The 7608-nt window shown below is 35.3% G+C and overlaps 1 long non-coding RNA gene across 1 annotated transcript; it reads left to right on the top strand.

The window, feature by feature from the left end:
- Window positions 1-2686: 2686 nt before the first annotated feature.
- LOC122136132 lies at window positions 2687-6233 on the top strand. Its single transcript, XR_006153945.1, has 3 exons — window positions 2687-2774; window positions 3583-3678; window positions 3817-6233. It is a non-coding gene; the product is annotated as an uncharacterized LOC122136132 (long non-coding RNA).
- Window positions 6234-7608: the final 1375 nt, after the last annotated feature.

The following is a 7608-nucleotide window of genomic DNA, read 5'->3' as shown; positions in this document are numbered from 1 at the left end:
TCTGTTTCTCTCTCTAACAACTTTACTACAATTTTGGTTCCACCACGGCACTCTTTTTTAACTCCCTTTCCTGAACTCTTTGGGGTTGATTCGTTTGCTGATTGTATAATGATTTCTACTAGTTTTCTATTATATTCATCTCCATGTAACACATCCTCACTACTTAATCGTTCACACTCATTTTTACTTATTTCTTGGAACACTTCCCGGTTCGCTTTATTTAACTTCTATCTTGATATCGCTGTAACCTCCTCTAGAGGTAACTCTATTCCAGTCCTGATTATAAATATAAAATGAAAAATCATAACTAGATCACTAGTAAATTCACTAAAATTACACCCCAAACCTTAACCCCTGCAATGCTGTTTGATACTATTGTTAGATCTATTACACTTTCTGTATTTTGACTGCTATTATACCTTGTACCTGTTCCATCATTCAAGCATACTAATCCATTATCTTCTAAATACTCCTCTATTGCTGCACTATTTGCATCTGTTTTCCTACTAGCCCATATTACATTATTACATATTACATTTTACATTCTTTTACATGGGTTATAATAATTTTTTAATATTATCTCATCCTTTCCTGCCCAGATTTTAATTACTATTGCTTCATTTTCTTTATCTATACTTATCAAATTATATCTCACTCCACATTGCACAAAAATTGCCACTCCGCCCCCATTTCCATTTCCCCCATCTTTTCTAATTGTTGTATATCCTTGAATTATAAAATCCCACTGCGGTTTGAGTCATGTTTCTTGAATACAAATTTATATCACTCAATGTCCATCACTCATTAGTTCATCAGATATAATTAGAAAAATAGAGGCGTGGCTTTGAGAATACTGTTTGCAAAAGAGAAAAGAAAGAAAACAACAATCCACACAACAGAAAACACAGCAATTCAATATAAACAGCAATCCCATGTGAACACATGCATTACTAAATATATACATATATAAAAATTGTGCCACACACAATTTATCCCTCACAACACATGTACGTTACACACATATGTCTGAAACCCTGAGACAGCATTATCCATCTTATTATTATTATTATTATTATTATTATTGCTTTCAGAAATCAATCTGTCATTTTATAATGAACTCTTTTAAAGAGTATATGATTTCTGTTTGGTTATAATTAATATTCCACATGTTAACTTAACATAGAGGCTACTAGTATTTTAGACAAACTGATGTAGACTGCAAACACACTGTATGACTACTTAATTAACTAACCACACATGGGTGTGCACATTTAATAAGAAGAGGTAACTATGAATTCTGCTTTGTGAAAATTAAACTCTTTCTAGCCCCAGATGTGAGCGAGAGCTAGAAAAATCTATAAATTATTGTTTGATTTGGCTCAAGGAGCACCATTATATTTCCTCTTCAAGCACGATATCTGAAAGATTTCTCCTGATTTAATGAGGGAACATCTTAGGGATTTCATGATGATATAAGAGTTTAGTTTATTGTTTTGGCTTCATATGAAAATATGATACTCAATTCAAAATTGCAAAAAGTTTTGTGCGGACTAATTTATTCTGTGGGAGAAATAATTATATAGTCAATCGCCGGTTGTTTTGCTGGTGAGTGGCATTGCTTTTTGTCTGTATTTGTATATAAATTTAATGTGATAATATTACTAAATGTGGTTGATTGTTGCTTTAAATTTGTTACATTCTGTTTGATATGATTTTTTAATGACTAAATGCATGCCATATGAATAGCCACTCAGCTATGCATAGATCAGTCTCAGTAACCATACATATTTTGTAAAAGTTTGTTTAATAACTATGGTTGATACATGCTACTTTAGCAAAACCACGACTAGACAATGCTGTGGTAACACACAACCACATTTACAATGCAACCTGTTAAACTCTTGAAATCAAACTGTCTGCATCATTGATATTTCACCATGAGGAGAACTCCATAGCGCCATCTAGCGTCCAAGCTGTACAGGTGTAAATGTCAGAGGTTATTACTGAATGAATGAATGACTGAATGAAGTTGATTCAGCAAACAGGAGGAGTGTTTCTGTGTGTTGTCCTCAAGGTCTGTACTGTCTGAAATCACAGCTTCAGCTCATGTGAGATAATGTGGGTGGATCAGATCCTCGGATGACAGAACAGTACTGTCCTGCTGCACACAGAAGTAAAGCGGAGCTAAACTCTGTTTTACTCTCTTTGTTTTCTAAGAAGCTTACTGGACTTGCGGTCTGTCTGGAGATGGTGGAGGGACGTTCAGCACTTCGAGATAAGAAATCTGTCCACAGGGACAAATGCTGTAAATGAATCCAGAACAAGATTGAGTCTGATGTCAGAAAAATAATACATGAAACACATCCGCGGCATCATGTACCGAAAGTACAGTCATTTGCCAGGTTTTTTTCATGCTGAGATTAAATCATCGAAGGTCATCATTAAAAGCATTGGCTAATGAACTGAGATTGCCTGTATTTGTCATATATTTTATCATTATTATTGTAATGCTTGAGGAAATTCAGTGTTTGTATCAGTGTCCATTAAGATTCATATGTGATCTGTTTAATTTATAATATGTAAACCATCAGGGGCCCCATTGCTCTCAAAGATGATTGGAGTTGTGCATTATTATTTAATGTAAACATGATGGTAATTTTTTTTTTGTTGTTGTTGTTTTTTTTAGTTATTCTTGGTGATCAAAACTGTCCCTATTGATCAGAATAGAAGAAAGAAAGAAAAAACAAGAACGTGATGCAAATGAGCAAAAAAAGGTATGTTTTTTGTATTTTTGAATTATTTATATCTTGACAAAGCATGCAATGCATTTATTAAAAAAAATACACCAGTCCAGATCATCAGATTTAATATTAGTCAACTGTTTTTAATCAGAAATGTCCTGTGGTGAAATGTAATTTTCAGTAATTGATAATAGAAATGTTCTTTTTATTTTGTCTACTTCTACATGTTTTATTGTATAAAATGAACACATTGCTGTTCAGTCCTGCAAGCTTGTGTGACTCCTGTCAGAGCTTTAAAAATCAGTCTAAAGTCAGTGCATTTAGAGGATTATTGGTGTATTTTGTAGGTTTACTCAAGCCTTCTTGCGTATCATGCTCCGTTTGTTCTGACCGCTAGATGCTGCATTATTGCAGAAATAAATGTATTTAGCTTTAAGGGGCCTCACAAGGTTTTTCTTAGTAAATAAGCACTGCCTCCATACACACAATGAATTCACAGCACTTGTGTTTGTTGAATACAAAAAAATATTTGATGCAAAGGCACCAAGATGTAAATCTAGATTTAAAAATAACGGAGCAAATTTAAGTAGGCAAAGATGGGTTATGCTAATATGTAAACATTAAAGAGACAAAATAACTCCATATAAATTTTGTGTGTTGTGTATACTGAAAAAAAAAAGACTTATGCTGCTTCTTCAGTTTATTTAAAATAAGTTAAAGCAACACAATTCTAAACATTCTGTCTCAATTTTGTCGTTCAATCCACTTATAAATGTAAATGATAAATGTCTGATTATTCACTAATAACAATAAAAGACGGACTGTTTCAATCACATGAAAGAAGAATATGATCGCACTAAAGAGCTGCAGAAGAAGACTGAAGGAATGATGGCGAAGTTCATCAGCAGAAGTGACAGCATGGACAGTCTCATCAACTGTAAGCTGATGTGTATTACTTCAATAATAACACATGCACGTCTCTAAGTGAAAGTCCCTGATATCTGTCAGCCAATCAGAATCCAGTATTTGTGGTATAATCAGATTGGTGATTGGTCACGTGATCTTTCTGTTTCAGTTACAGAAGATCCAGATGGAAATGCTGTGATTCCTGAGAAGAAAGACCAGACCAGGCCGGTTCTGCTGGGAAAACTGGATCTGGGCAGAATGGAACAAGAAACAGCATCATCATCAATGAAATATCATTCAGAAACCAGTGAAAGGATCAACAAGAAGATCTCAGTGATCAACAATAAACTCATTAAAGTCCTTTCTGGATGATAATGAGTCTGCCGCCGATTTCCCACCAATCAGGAAAACAGGGAAGATGGTGGAGAAAAACGGAGGAACTCTTGTGTTCGTTCATTTTAATGTTTCATTCATTTCTTTATTTAACCAGGTTTAAAAAAAAAAAAAAAAAAAACATCTCTTTGAGATTAAAATCTCTTTTGCAAGTGTGACCTGGCCAAGAAATCAGCAACAAACAACATAGTATATACAAGTTTACATCATAACACAACCACAAATCAAAGATCACAACAACAATTCACCAAAGCATAAAACACACAGCTTTAGAACGCTTTGTAGATTATTCCAAGCCAAAATAGCATTATATCCAAAACCCTTTTTCCCTAGCTCTGTTCGAACCAGAGGAACTTTAAAATATATCAGATCGTTTGAGCGTAGTTTGTAGCATACCTTTGGTTTAGAAAAACTCAGAGACAGATAAGATGGAGTTAGACCACAATTAGACTTATAAATAAAACAATACAATTAGAACTTCTCTGGGTATACAACAATAGTAACTCAGCTTTCTCATTTAAAGTACAATGATGTGTTTGATAACTGCAACCAGGAATAAAACGTAAAACACTATGAAAAACAGGATCAAGTTTTTTTTAGATAATATCCGGGGCATTCATATACAGCAGATCACCATAATCCAAAAGTGGCAAGCAGGTAGCAGATACCAAACATTTGCTTGCATTAAAAGAAAATAAAAATCTATTTCTGTAGTAAAACCGCAATTTGAGCTTAAGTTTTGAAATTAATTTATCAATATGTAGCTTAAAAAAGTTGAACTGACTGTCAAATAGGATGCCCAGGTACTTATAACTTACAACATATTCTGTTTTTGTTCCCTGGAAAGATATAATGTCAGGAAGATTACTTGGATTGTTTTTCATGGGTTTATTGATTTCAGTGGCGTATGGGACACCTGTGCGTGGGGCCCCGTCGCAGGACATTCTAAAAGGCAGTGCTTTGAGAGACTGCAGAAGACGCGAGGCATGAGCGCAAAGAGTGCAGTGGAGCGGACTTAACATTCTACACGACGTGACAAAGTGACAGTGTCAGTACAGTTCGTCATAAATAGAACGAGGCATCAGTTTACTGATCGGATCGTGTCGCATCGCGCAGCATCCAGTGTAGAAAACATCACTGGGTTCTATTGTCTTTTGTTGGATCACGCCAATCGTGTCCGATGTAGACATGGCGTGAGTTTTTTTAATGGGTTATGTTATTGTCCTGCTTGTTTAAAATGTTTTTTTGAAATATCTGTATTGACTGCATGATCATATCATCATATTATTTACTGCCATACAAGCCACAAAGTAAAGCTTGGTGGATCGCATGAGGCTCAAAAGCTGTGCAATGAGTAACACTGCTGTAGACCTATGACATACTCTAAAGCCGACTACAAAATTACACTGCTATTCAGGAACAGACATTACCGTGGTTTAGATCATACTTAGTAGACCGTTACCATTTTGTCTACTTAAATGGTGAAAAATCCAAGTTAACATCAGTAAATTTTTATAAGTGTTAGGCCCTCTGTTATTTTCAATATACATGTTGCTGCTTAGCAACATTATTAGAAAACATGGAATTAGTTTCCACTGCTATGCCGATGATACTTAGTTATATATTTAATACTGACCAGATTAAATCTCTAAACTATCCAAGTTAACAGAATGTGTTAAAGATATAAAACATTGGATGACCAGTAATTTTCTTCTAGTAAATTCAGACTGAGCTATTACTTATTGCACCAAAAACCTGCACACAGAATCTCTTAGCTATGCTAGAGTCCTTACTAGGTCAATAAAATATGATCATATTACCCCAATTTGATCATCTCTACACTGGTTATCTATTAAGTTCCGTATTGATTTCAAAATATTGCTACTGACCTATAAGGCACTAAATGGTTTAGCTCCTGTATATTTAACTGACCTTTTTATGCCCTATAATCCATCACACTTTTTTGGGTCACAAAACTCTGCACTTTTAGTAGAACCTAGAATATCTAAGTCCACTGAAGGAGAGAGATAAATTTCCCATCTGGCTCCTAAACTCTGGAATAGTCTTTCTGATAATGTTCGGGGCTCAAACTCGCTCTGTTTAAATCTAGATTAAAGACACATCTATTCAGAAAAAGCATTCATATAATGAAACTCAATCTCACCCTTGTTTCCAGTTAGATCAGATAAAAGTCACAAACATATTTTTGTGTGAAACATAATGAACAGCAGCTATGCTAATTCTTTTCCATTTATCTTTCTTTTTCTTCCCCGGGATACCCATCTTGAGGTCTCTAGAGATTACACCAGCTCCAGCGTGGATCCAGCCTCATAGAAAGTCTTTAGATGACCAAACACCTGTGAAAAAATGATGCTGACCCCTGCGAGGACCCCAGATGACGCCAACTTGAATCAACATGCACAGCTGCCAAATATTATCTATATTGTAATCATGATCACACTTGTAATAATGGCTTTAATGAGCTTCTGCCTGAAATGAATTGTCAAGTCAAGTCTGCTTCATTGTCAATTCTTCCACATGTACAGTACATACATACAGAGAATTGAAATTGCGTTACTCTCAGACCCATGGTGCATACAGATAACACTAACAGTACAGCCTAAATATAAAATACAACTATACAAATAAGGGCATGATAAAAAAAATAATAAAAATAAATTTAAATAAAACAGCGCAAGGCACATGACAGATAGAGTACAAACCAGTGAAGTGAACAAACAGTGCAGATAAAAAGATTGTAGTGCAAAAAAAGCTTATTCAGTCTGGTTAAAGTGACAAGGGGCTCAGAGAGCAGTTATTTTATTTAAACTGACTGAAGAGGTAGTAGAATGACGTCAGTTCCATGGTGAATGAGGTAGTGAGCAGACCAATGCTGCACAAAGTGACTGGTGCATGACATCGTATGTTAGTAGGGGGGGGGGGGGTCATAGTTCTGTAGTGCCTGGGGCAGAAGAAGTTCGAGAGCGAGTTCAGCTTCCTGACAGCCTGATGAATGAAGCTGTCCTTCAGTCTGCTGGTCCTGGCCTGGAGACTCCGCAGTCTCCTCCCTGATGGCAGCAGACTGAAGAAGCTGTGTGACGGGTGAGTGGGATCACCTGTGATGCAGAGGGCTTTACGGGTGAGATGGGTTCCATAAATGCAGTGGTGTATAAAGTACCTGAAAGTCATACTCAAGTAAAAGTACAGATATCTTACCAGAAAATGACTTTGGTAGAAGTTGAAGTCACCGTTTGGAATATTACTTGAGCAAAAGTCTTAAAGTATGTGATATTTATTGTACTTAAGTACGAAAAGTATTTTTTAAATCTTAAACGTACTTAAGTATTGAAAGTAAAAGTACAAGTAAATGCAAAATGGAAAAGAAGCAAATACATATATAAAAATGTTCATACACAGCTTAAGTAGCAAGATTGTGTTCAGTTCTAACTATTCTTCCATTTTGTATTTTTGGGTAAGAATAAGAAGCACTTCATCTGGTACTTAGTGTCTTTCATTCCAGCATAAGAAAACATTTTTGAAATCTGCATCTGAAATAGCATTTAGGACA

The sequence above is a fragment of the Cyprinus carpio genome, chromosome A3 (assembly GCF_018340385.1).
Source record: "Cyprinus carpio isolate SPL01 chromosome A3, ASM1834038v1, whole genome shotgun sequence".
In the NCBI taxonomy this organism is placed as follows: domain Eukaryota; kingdom Metazoa; phylum Chordata; class Actinopteri; order Cypriniformes; family Cyprinidae; genus Cyprinus; species Cyprinus carpio.
Note: the sequence above shows the minus strand (reverse complement) of the source record. Positions and strands in the feature narration are given on the sequence as shown.